Source organism: Brachyhypopomus gauderio, chromosome 2 (assembly GCF_052324685.1).
Source record: "Brachyhypopomus gauderio isolate BG-103 chromosome 2, BGAUD_0.2, whole genome shotgun sequence".
Classification (NCBI taxonomy): domain Eukaryota; kingdom Metazoa; phylum Chordata; class Actinopteri; order Gymnotiformes; family Hypopomidae; genus Brachyhypopomus; species Brachyhypopomus gauderio.
This window is the reverse complement of record NC_135212.1, coordinates 38,777,938-38,790,554: the sequence shown is the minus strand read 5'-3', so window position 1 is coordinate 38,790,554 and position 12,617 is coordinate 38,777,938. Positions and strand designations below refer to the sequence as shown.

The following is a 12,617-nucleotide window of genomic DNA, read 5'->3' as shown; positions in this document are numbered from 1 at the left end:
TGTTAATTGATGGTACTTCTGTCAGCTTTGCGCTCCTGAGTTCTGAACAATTACATTTCACAGTATGCAGCCACCCAGTGTATTGATAGCATTAAGTTATCAAGAGGGAGGCACCACTCTCTATATTTGAGTTTTTGTTTTAGGTTAGTACTGAGTGGGTAGTTTTTTTGTGTTCTGCCCATAACATAGCCTTTTTCTGTGAATATTTATAATGATGTAAATAAAATTTTGCTGACTTTGCCTGTCGATAAATGTAATATGATTGTTTGTCTTGGTGTGAAAAAAAGGAGTTAACATATGTATTGTTTATTTTACTTGTAATTGGGCTAAATCTGATTATTTTAACAAAAAATGCAATGGGTCCACCACACCCAGCCAGACCCCAAGGGTGACGAAAAAGCCAGGAACAAATCAGGGTTAAAAATTGTCTTTTTTCTCTGACTGCACTGCACATTTAACCCATGACCACCTTCCCATTGGAAAAACTTGCTCTTGGTCCAATTTGGCAGCTTTCAAGATGGTGGCCATGTTCTGGGCATAGATAGGCCCCCTCACCCATTACTTGCTGGGATATTCAGATACGTCATTTTCCCTTTCATTTCTGAATTAGGTGCCCTGTGGCTTTTGACTCACCCTGTAGATAGGTTTCCAGTATCTTATATTAATCTCTTATTAATTTTAAGATAAAAAACTCACTAGTGCGGTTTCAGTGCTTTTCCAAAAATAACAGACTGAAATGTTCTTAGTAAATTTAAATTAACTGATTTAAGATTTACCTGAATTAGCACCACTGTTCCAGTGAACTTATTAAAAACTCTCTAAATATTAAGATTACTTTTGTTAAGCAGAGACCTAATAACAATAACCTAATAAGATATCTGATATTTTGATTCCCTTGGCCCCTCCTCTGCTTCCCTGTCACTGCTTTGTTTTGGTTTGTCCATGTGCTCGGGTTTTGGTTTTCACATGTGTTCTCCTGCCACACCCCATCAATTTGTGACCATGCCCCTTGTAATTGTTCTCACCTGTTTCTAGTTTCTTAGTTTAGTCCCCTTGTTAGTCTTGTGTATTTAAGCCCTGTGTTTCCATTGTGTCTTTGCTGGTCATTGCATGTAGTCTCTCGTCTCCTGGGGGGGGGTATTCCACGAAGCGAGCTTATGAAAGCGGTGCTTATTAGAGTGAGCCTCACTTGTTAGCCACAGTTCACTTCCGTCTAGTTCCGTTCCACTAACGAAATCCAGACGCAAACTGTTGCCGCTCATTCAAGCCAGGCTTTTGTAATCGGCGATCATGCGCGTGCACACAGTATTTAAACAGCCTCACTAATCAATATTCGAAAAGGCAAGAAAATGTCGAAAGAGCTGAAAGAACGAGCAGCTTTTTTTTTCTTCTGCTGAACATGAGCTACTCATACGTCTATCAGGAATATAAAGACGTTATTATGAAGAAAGGCAACACGTCCTGTATTAATAAAGCCAGAGAAGCTGCCTGGCAGAAAATTGCAGACAGATTAAATGTGTGAGCATATAATTTAATCCATTCATTGGCATTTTAAAAGTGTTATAGTAAATTAATAATGTTAATGTTAATAATTTCCTGATTTAGAAGTAACATGAGCGGGGTTAAGAGAACGTGGCAGCAGGTCAAAGTGAAATATGAAAATATACTCCAGAATGGTAAGTACAGTTCATTAGTCCAATGTGCAGCAAAAGGTAAAACACCATATTAAATAACTGTATAAAATATTTTAGCAACCAGAAAGAAAACTGCTACTGCTGCTACTGGTGGTGGGCCTCCTGTAGTAGCCTTCACTCCTGCAGAATGAATGAATGATGAATGAATGTTCGATTTATATAGAGCCTTTCCGAATTCCCAAGGCGCTTTACAATTTAACACAGGTACAGGTACTTTTGCAGAAGACCTTGCTTTTGAGCAAAACATCGGATGCCCCAATCATTGTGGGAATTGAAGGAGGAACATCATCTGATCCTGTCTGTCCTCATGATACATAGCCTTATGTTAAAGGTAGGTTCAATTGTTTCTCAGATTTTACATTTTTGTTCTTACAGGCTACATCGTAGTATTATTGTATACTTGATGACTAAAACTTTACAGTGGTGGGGGGTGTGCTGACTCTTTTGGACCCTCCTGTATTTGACAATGATGTGAGTACCATAAACCAGCCTATTTCTTATAGCTGAACCCTGAGGACCGTTAACATTTACATGTCTTAATTTGTTGTTTGCAGGGGGAGATTGCTGGACCATCCAGGATGGTACAGGAGGATGAGGACACAGTGTCTGCCTGTTCAGAAAGGCCAGCTGTAAGGCGTGTGTGTCTGTATCTGTGCTGTGTGATCTCATGATTTGTGTTGTGTTTAAAGAAAATGGAAGAACAGAGAGAAGACCCTCAGGCCTCCACGTCCAGAGCTCACACCTCTACAAGAGAACAAGTGAGTAGTAGTTATCAGAATCAGAAATTTTTATTCGCCAAGTAGCAGGAGTACAAGGAATATTTTTTGGTGCAGGTGTCAACATAAACAGCAAACAGATATCGTAATGAAAAATAATGAGTAATAAATAGAATAATAAATAATAAATACTAAGGTGCACGTGCTAGCATATGGGATTGATATGTTGTGGTATAGGAGGGATGTGTGATGGGTCCTTATTTAGGAGGGTGATAGCCTGAGGAAAGAAACTGTGGAGGTGTCGGTTGGTTCGGGTCATTAAGGCCCTCACCTTCGGTCTCCGCAGAGATGGAAACCGCTGGAATAGAAGGTGGCTGGGGTGTGAGGGGTCAGCCATGATCTTCCCTGCCCTCTTCTTGGTCCTAGCTGAGTAAAGATCCACGAGGGAAGGGAGCTGACAGCCGATGACTTTCTCTGCACAACGCACTAATCGCTGTAGCTTACGTTTTACGTGCAGAGACGCAGAGCCGAACCAGATGGAGATGGAGGATGTAATGATTGATCGGCTGCTTCCCTCCGACGCTGCTTCCTGCCGACGCTGTTGCGGAGCAAATTTTGAAATTGTTTTCTAAAGTATAATCTATTTACGTGCTAATCTTTACCTTTTGCCTTCCTAGATAAATTTTACAGGTTTTATTCCGGCCGCTGACCAACTTTCTGCCTTCACAAATCAGCTAGCGTAAGTTTATATATCGGCTAGACACGGTAAGTGTTTTGATTTATTCATGGCTGGTGTTGGTTTGTTCCCGTGTTCGGAGTGTGGCATGTTTAGTCTAGACCCTTTCCCCACTGATAGTAATAGTCATAGTATTTGTGAGAGGTGCAAACTAGTAAATTCTCTCGTGGCGAAAGTGGAAAGCTTAGAGCGACGCGTCCACTCATTATTGAGGGATAGAGACAGGGACAGGGTCTGTAGTAGGTGTGGATGCGCCAGGGAGAATTAGTCCCTCCGCGACTCCGGCGATAGAGCCCTCACAGCGGGGCGAATGGGTGACGTCTCGGCGGCGTAGTCGGAGAGCAAGGGCTGCAGCTACCACTAACGCCAGCGCTAGCCCACCAGAGCACCACTCACCGGTTCATGTGTCAAACAGGTTTGCCCCGCTCAGTGCTACACCCTCTGAGGAGACTCTGGTCATAGGAGACTCTATAGTCCGACACGTGAAAGTAGCTGTAGCTGTAGGGGCACCAGCGGTTACAGTTAGCTGTTTACCGGGAGCCAGAGCGCCGGACATTAGTGGCAACCTTAGATTGTTAGCTCATTGGAGGTTTTCTAGGATCGTGATTCATGTAGGGGCCAACGATATACGTCTGCGGCAGTCAGAGGTGACTAAGGCTAATGTTAAAGAGGTGGTTAAATTAGCCCAGACGATGTCCGATGCCGTAATCTGCTCTGGCCCCATCCCAATGTGGCGCGGTGATGAGCAATACAGCAGGCTCACGTCGCTAAACCGCTGGATGTCCAAGTGGTGTTCAGAAAATCAAGTGGGCTTTATTAATAATTGGGAAGAGTTCGAGGGCAAGCCTGGTCTTTTAGGCAGGGACGGTGTCCACCCCACCCGGGATGGCGCTGCCCTGTTATCTTGCAGCATAGCCCATAGCCTGTTAGCTAGTCGGCAGAGTAGCACTAGGAGCTGCTGACTGTCCAGGGTCGCGACCAGGCCGCAGACTAACGGGTTAAACCTGTCTGCGAGCTGCTTAGACGCGTCACCAAGATCCCATAGGATTGAGACTGTGTCTGTGCCCCGGGTTAAATTAAATCATAAGAAAATAGTCCGCCCGAAGTTTTTAACTAATATTCAGACTTCACATCAAATTATTACAACCTATATGACCGATCTGAAAATTGGATTAATCAATATTCGATCGCTCAACTCAAAAGCAGTTTTTGTAAATGAACTTATAACAGACCAGAAAATTGATATTCTTTGTCTAACTGAAACGTGGGTTCAATCTGGTGATTATTTAACTCTAAACGAAGCCACTCCTGTGGAATATAGTTATATACTTAGACTGTCAGGCAGAGGAGGTGGAATATGTATAATCTATCGTGATTGTTTAGAAATTCATTAGAAATACTTAGATATCTCAAACTCATTTGAGATGCAGTCTATTAATGTAATTAGTCCATCTGAAAATAAAAGTACATTCTCCCTAACTAATGTATACAGACCACCAGGGCCTTACTCAGATTTCTTAAACGATTTCACCGATTTGGCAGCAAATTTAGCAGTATGTAGTGACAAAATAATAATGGTAGGAGACTTTAACATACACTTTGATAATGCAGAGGATCCACTGACAAGGGCTTTTTTCTATATTGAACTCTGTAGGCATTAAACAAAACGTAGTAGGACCTACACATCGAAATCATACCCTAGATCTAATATTAACGCTGGGTATCGACGTAGATAATATAAACATACTCCCGCAAACCGTAGCAATCTCCGATCATTATTTAGTAAAATTCGATTTTCACCTTAACATAAATACCCGCCCGTCTCCTCGGCAGTGTATAAAGCGCTCGATAAATTCATCAACAGCAACACAGTTTATTGAAACTCTCCCTGACTTAACTGCTTTAGCCCACTCGCCATCCGATCCAGGAGAGTTAGATAGTCTAACCGATTGCTTAGAGAATACCTGCAGATCAGCTCTAGATATAGTAGCTCCACTAAAATATAAAAAAGCTAGATCCAAAAAGCTCACCCCGTGGTACACTGACCAAACTAGAAACTTAAAACAAATAGCACGTAAATTAGAGCGGAAATGGCGAACTACTAAATTGGAAGTATTCCACTGTGCCTGGAAGGATAGCATTATTGACTACAAACGGGCACTCACTAAAGCACGCTCAGCATACTTAGCCTCACTGATAGAGAAAAATAAAAACAATCCTAGATTTCTTTTTAATACTATTTCTAAACTTACAAAAAATCAAGCAGGCACAGAACCTCAGATTCCAGTAAACCTCACTAGTAATGTATTTATAGATTTCTTTGATAATAAAATAGAGAATATTAGACAAAATATAAAACCCTTTATTAGCAATACAACTGGTATGTCATCTGGTTTGGTTGATATTGATTTAAATTTCATACCGGGAGAAAAACTTGATGCTTTTCATCCACTCCCAAAATCAGAATTAGAGAAAATAATTTCTTCCTTAAATTGTACTACCTGCACACTAGACTCAGTTCCCTCAAAGTTATTAAAAGAGGTATTACCAGCTGTAACTGAACCTCTTCTAACTATAGTTAACTCATCCATTACAATAGGTCACATGCCCAAATCATGTAAATTAGCAATTATCAAACCTCTGATCAAGAAACCAAATCTTGATCCGACTGTGCTATCTAATTATAGACCCATTTCAAACACATCATTTATATCTAAGATCATAGAAAAAGCTGTTGCCCAGCAATTATGCCTATATCTGCATAGGAATAACACATTTGAAAAGTTCCAATCTGGTTTTAGGCCCCATCACAGTACTGAAACAGCATTAGTTAAAGTAACAAATGATCTCCTTGCATCAGATCAAGGCTATGTATCACTGTTAGTGCTTCTTGATCTTAGTGCAGCTTTCAACACAATTGATCATAGAATCTTGCTAGAAAGGTTAGAACGCTGGGTTGGAGTCTCAGACACAGCCCTTTCATGGTTTCAGTCTTACTTAACAAATCAGTTTGTAGAGCTCAATAATATTTCATCCAAACGTACAATGGTTAAATATGGGGTCCCGCAAGGCTCCATCTTAGGACCACTATTATTTACATTATATATGCTACCATTGGGCACAGTTATAAACAAACATGGTGTCAATTTTCACTGCTATGCGGATGACACTCAACTTTACATATCAGCCAAACCCGATGACAAACTCAGTTTAGGAAAAATTGAGGCCTGTGTAAGAGATATTAAATGCTGGATGTCTCTAAACTTCCTACAATTAAATGAGGACAAAACAGAAGTTCTCCTTGTGGGCCCTAAGGCCGCAAGACAGAAAATTCCAAATTTAATGCTTAATCTTACAGACTATCCCATTACACCTGGCACAGTAGCCAAAAACCTAGGCGTCATACTCGACTCCGACCTATCATTTGATAAATATATAGATAATACTACTAGGATAGCTTTTCTACATCTCCGCAACATTGCCAAATTAAGAAATGCATTATCACAGGATGATGCAGAAAAATTGGTGCACGCCTTTGTTAGCTCTAGACTAGACTACTGCAATTCACTACTGTCAGGATGTTCAAATAGGAATCTAAATAAACTTCAAGTAGTTCAAAATGCCGCAGCTAGAGTTCTGACCAGAACTAGAAAATTTCAGCATATCAGCCCTGCATTGGCTCCCAGTTAAATTTCGTATTGATTTTAAAATTCTATTATTAGCATATAAAGCACTACACAGGCTTGCTCCTGAATACCTCCAGGAACTTATTTCCTACTATGAACCCCCACGTCAACTAAGATCACAGGGTGCTGGTCTGTTATTAGTTCCACAAATTAACAAGGTAACAGCAGGGGGAAGAGCCTTTTCTTATAAGGCCCCCCAGCTTTGGAATAATCTTCCTAAATGTGTCCGGGACTCTGACACAGTCACAATCTTTAAATCTAGGTTGAAAACCCACTTATTTAGTCTAGCGTTTGATAATTAATATCCCCCTTAGATAAAGGTACAGATCCAGGGGTTCATAGACGAAGGGTTTTATGGTAGACTGGGGTGCTGGTGCTGTCATCCTGTCACTGCTCGTGGTCACTCAAGTTTGTTGACAGTGCAGTGGATGGATGCCATTGTCTCAGAATGCCCCCAAGCCTATGTTACCTTCTGGTTCTGCCTTTTTAAGCTAGGCTGTAATAATTTAACTTGGTGCCGGAGTTCCTGCCACACTCCAGAAATGTTTATAATTTTACCTGTCCTGTATATGTCCTCATACAGAGCTAATTTTCCCTGTTTCATTTCTCCACATGGCTGCCTGCCTGCTTGAGGAATAATGAGATGAGGAGAGAGAAGCGATCCATCCTGGCCGGCCACCTCCTGCCTAACTGGATGCCTACACCATGATGGACATTATTACATCTTTTATATTCGGTCTAAATGGACATTATTGCATCTTTTACATTCTGTCTACATTCTGTCTATATTGTTGTTGTTGTCATGGTGACCGGTGTCGGCCAGAGGAGGATGGGCTCCCCCCCTGAGTCTTGGTTCCTCTCAAGGTTTCTTCCTCATGCAAAAAACTAGGGAGTTTTTCCTTGCCACTGTCGCCTTTGGCTTGCTCACTGGGGGCTAGGACTCGGCACTTGTAAAGCTGCTTTGTGACAACAACTGTTGTAAAAAGCGCTATATAAATAAAATTTGATTGATTGATTGATATTATAGCTGTGTAGAATAGAACCAGTACAGATTGTGGCAGCCCAAATTTCTTGAGCTGTCGCAGGTAATACAGGCGTTGTTGGGCCTTCTTAGCAACTGTAGTGCTGTGTCGGTCCCATCTGAGGTCCTGCTGGATGGTGGTGCCCAGGAATTTGTGGTACTCGACTTGCTTAACAGTGCTTCTGTGAATTTCCAATGGAGGTGGGGGGGTGGGTTTTTTCCTGTAGTCGAAGATCTTCTCCACTGTTTTTTGTGTGTTAAGCTCCATGCAGTTCAACATGAATAAATACTTCTCAATCTTGACTATACTTCTGTCTTGAAGGAATCTGAGATTAGTGATATCTACAAAAGGTACTTGCTCCAAGATATAGAATGTAAAAAAGCAGATCTGCAGTACAAAAAACTAAAAATACGGAAGTTGGAGCTTGAAATGAAGAAAATGTGAGTACACATTTTGATGTGTAGATGATGTGAGAAGATGTGAGTATTTGCAAAAATGTCTCCCTTTAATATGCTTGTTTTTGCAAGCAAAGTAAATCAAAGTTTCTTCTGTCCACAGGCTCAGCAAGACAATCAATAAATTTCTCTTTCCAAAAAAGGGTGTCTTGTTTTGTGTTGGTGAACAAATGCAAACAAAATATTCCCTTAACTAAAGTAAGTTTTTGCATACATGTCCCTCCCAGCTCTACAATCCATGTGGTCTGCAATTAAAATGTCGTCTTCCCTTTGCTCCAACTCTTGGCATTACTTCTTTTTGCAGTATTGTCACATTGTGCAAAACTGCACAGGCTGCTATAATGTCACAGGCTCCCTCAGGGGTCACTCAGAGATGGCGCAAGCAGTTAAATCTGCTCTTTAACTGTCCAAATGCCATCTCAATGCATGGCCTTGTCTTTGAATGTGCCCGATTGAACCTCCTCTCGGCATCTGTTGTAGGGTCTGCATATGGGGTAAGGAGAAAAGGTTGGCAGGGGTAACCCCTATCCCCAAAGCTGTAAGCCAGGAAAAGCACCTACGATTTTAAGGAGAAGAGTTACACACTGAGGCCAAATCTGCACTATTTTGTGTGGTTGGAGTATTCTTACCTTGGGCAAACCTCGGTGCCAGTGAGGAGGCACGAAATATCCTGGAAACGTGCACCGAGCCGGGCCATTTTGCCTCAATGTTGGACAATAGAAATTGGCTGGTGCAAACCATCTGGAACAATGGCAAAAGTGACAAAGGGTGAAAAGTTGTTCAAACCCATGTAGCGACATACTTTACAATTTCTGTTGGGTAGGCAAAACTTGCATGTACCTGTACATTGATGCTGTGAAATGATTTTCAGTTCACATAGTCTGCTTCCATGGGTCCAGATGGAGCCTTTATCCTGATGTGGATAAAACATTAGGAAATCCTGAAGAATTCAATTCGTTTTGAATTGAATGAATTTTAGCATGAAATAGTTGATCAAGATGAATACAGAGCACTTCAGTAAGTGCTCTGGATAAGAGCATCTGTTAAAGTCATATAAATTTAACTCAAAGTTATTGCTGTTCTAAAAAAGCTTCTTTTATGGGAAGGATGCCTCTTTGACCAGAAAATTTATTGAATATATTAAGGAAGTGCTTAAGCGCAAGACAAACCTTTCGAATTTCGCGGCAGACCATTGCCTTACTAAGATGTTCTGCATCCCCAACGCTGTACAGAAATGCACCACTGGCAAAGAAGAGCAAAGCGATACAGACCGTTTGGGGTTTGGTAAGAGCTTTACTACGTCTAGTGGTCTTCTCAATATATGGCCCCAGTAATTTACAAAGATATATAATACTGTGTCTTCTGAACCTGTAGCGCTCAAATATGTAGTCATCCAGAAAGCCCAGTGAATCTGTCCTGTCCTGGAATGACCTTGGAGCTGAATTGCAGAGTGATATGATTTGCTTGTAATTTGAACACAAAAGAGGAAGTATGGGGATAAATATATACCTAAAAGTTTCTTCACCTAAATTACTCAGTTATTATTAATAGGTACAAAGAATTGTATTTTTGTGATATAGAGTTTATGCTAATGTATGTTTGTTGACCATAACTGCGATTAGACACTATATTCCATTTTACACTGACCTGAATTTGTTAAGATTAAACCAATACATTAATGTGCAATACATTCATGTGCAAAAACCTCACTGATTAACAATGAATATGTACTCAAAATATAAATTGCATTTGGAAATATAATTAGGGTCTATTAAATTTTGATAATAATAACCTGCAATCATTCTAAACTAATAATTACAGTACTCCATTAAATGTATAAAGATATGATATGATATGCTACATCCACAGCAATTTAATGGATAGAATTGCAGCGGAACCTTGTTCCTCAATTCAGTTTCCCGGATGGCGAGACTGACATCATGCTGCTCAGCCAATAGAAGCGGTCCCGCTAAGCTAAGCCTCAACTCTAGCCTGGTATGGAGCAGGTTAGTTCAAACGTATATGTTGCTGTAGTAACTGAGCGAGGCTCAAGTCTAGCCTCTTTCGTGGAAACGAATTTGAGCAAAATGTGCCAGGCTTGTCTTAAAAAGCCCGGCTTACTGAGTTAGCTCGCTTCGTGGAATACCCCCCTGGTCACTATTGATGTGTATGTGTATGTGTATGTGAGTACATTTGTCTTCCTGTTTCCTGGTTTTACCCTAGCTTCTGTTGCATCTTGCTTCTGCTTAGTGTCCATCATGTCTCTCAATCTATAGGTTACTTGTGTGCTGGAATTGATGGCACAGAAGTTGATGTCTTATAATCTATTAGGCAGTATTTATTTGATAGCAAGATAGTTACAAAATATAAAAGTATTCAAGTATGATGTGAAGCCTGCACTTCATGCAGTAACTCTGAACTGTCTCTCTCAGTCCAGATTCTTTATAGTCAGTGTGTGTGTAAACAACAACAACAACATAGTCTCTGACTAAGTGTACATTCAGTGCACATTTGCTATATTGCGTATATTTAACCTTTTTATTTGTAAGTAGTCTTATCATATCCAGTTAGCTGTTAGATATTATGAAGCTAAGAGGATTTCCTTCTCTTTTCCACCAGCGTGGAATGGTGTTCATGATGGATTTGATGGTTTACAGGCACCTTAAAGGATTTAGAATGTGAACCCTAAATCACTCCTGAATCAGAGGCATCTTAAGGGGCAGAAGCAGAATCGCGAGGTCATTCTGACTGAATGTAAGTATGACTCCAGTAAGAACTGTTTGGTTAACCATGTGGGAAAAATGAAATGGGTGGTTTACAAGTTCTGTCCTTGATTATGAGGAAATGTGCAAAATCTGTGAGAAATCATTTGTAGTCAGTGTTCAGAACGTATTACACAAAAAGGAAATACAGAACTTAAATCACATGGATGTGGAAAAAACACTTCGGAGTCTTCATTTAAAGCATGTCACTAATGCATTACGTTAACAAAATGTAAGGTGAGGTTACAGTAAAACGTTTAATAGACAAAAGGACTCTGAACTCGTTTTAAACTAGTTCAGCAGGTAAGGAAGCATGAGGAAGAGAATTAAAATGAGCAGAATTCTAGTTGCATTAGAAACATGTCCATGAGGGACAGTGTAACTTCAGTCAACATGATGGTGGTGATGTTCAGGACGCTCTGTGTGGGGTTTATATAATCAGAACATTTATGAATGTTTGGCTATTGACTTTTAATATGACTATAAATAGAACTCACCTGACTTTTAAATGCACACACAAGTTTATGCAGCATATGAAAGGAAAAGGTTGAAGTATGCAGATTTGGTGGCTGAGGTAAGAGAGCGGGGCTGGCAAGCACATATTAGACCTGTAGAGGTAGGGGCTAGGGGTTTCGTGACAAAGTCTGCCACAAGACTACTGGCTGAGATTGGATTTAGAGGCTATGTGATGAGAGCAGTGGTAAAGGAGTTGTCAGCGGTAGCTGAGAGATCTAGTCAGAGCGTGTGGCTAAGAAGGGCTGAGGTAAGGTGGGGTAAGGATAGTACTTGAAGAGATAAATTGTTTGGTGTGTGTGATGTTGGGATATGGGTAGGATTGTCACTTGGCTTTTCCGATAGCCGTCGGGTAGCAGGGTTGTTGGTAAATTTTGTGATGGGATACATTGTGAGCTTGGAGGGGGGTGGGTCTGGGACGCCAGACTCCACTGATGAGCCTTCTGGAGGTGTTGGGGGCTCAATTCATCGAAATACCAATGAAGGGAGGTGCCTTCCTGATGACCCCAAGGAAAAGATTGCAAGGTGTTGTTTGTGTCCATGTCACTTTGTTTTGAAGGTCAGTCCAGCTTTGTTTGGTGGTCTGAGTACTTGGCAGTTGAGGCAATGGACCATGAACATAGTGCGCTGTGCTACTATCCTAGTAGTATTATCTATGTATTTATCAAATGATAGGTCGGAGTCGAGTATGACACCTAGGTTTTTGGCTACTGTGCCAGGTGTAATGGGATAGTCTGCAAGATTAAGCATTAGATCTGGAATTTTTTGTCTTGCGGCCTTAGGGCCCACAAGAAGAACTTCTGTTTTGTCCTCATTTAGTTGGAGGAAGTTTAGAGACATCTAAATTCTGCACTATTTGTAGTAATCTAAGTGACTTAGCGGGAAGTCCATGTAGCAGTGAATTACAGTAGTCTAGACGGGAGGTGACAAAAGCATGTATCAGAGATTCAGCTGCAGTAGTGGGTAATAGAGGACGAATACGTGAAATATTACGAAGGTGAAAGAATGCCGACCTAGACAGGGACTTGATGTG

General features: G+C 40.9%; 1 long non-coding RNA gene across 2 annotated transcripts; it reads left to right on the top strand.

The window, feature by feature from the left end:
• Nucleotides 1–781: 781 nt before the first annotated feature.
• Nucleotides 782–7,851, top strand: LOC143503781 (uncharacterized). 2 transcript variants are annotated; one of them, XR_013127239.1, is made up of 5 exons: nucleotides 782–1,676; nucleotides 1,899–2,025; nucleotides 2,116–2,165; nucleotides 2,249–2,452; nucleotides 3,088–7,851. It is a non-coding gene; the product is annotated as an uncharacterized LOC143503781 (long non-coding RNA). The 2 variants fall into 2 exon arrangements; XR_013127238.1 differs by having other exon boundaries at nucleotides 2,928–7,851.
• The last annotated feature ends 4,766 nt before the right edge of the window (nucleotides 7,852–12,617 follow it).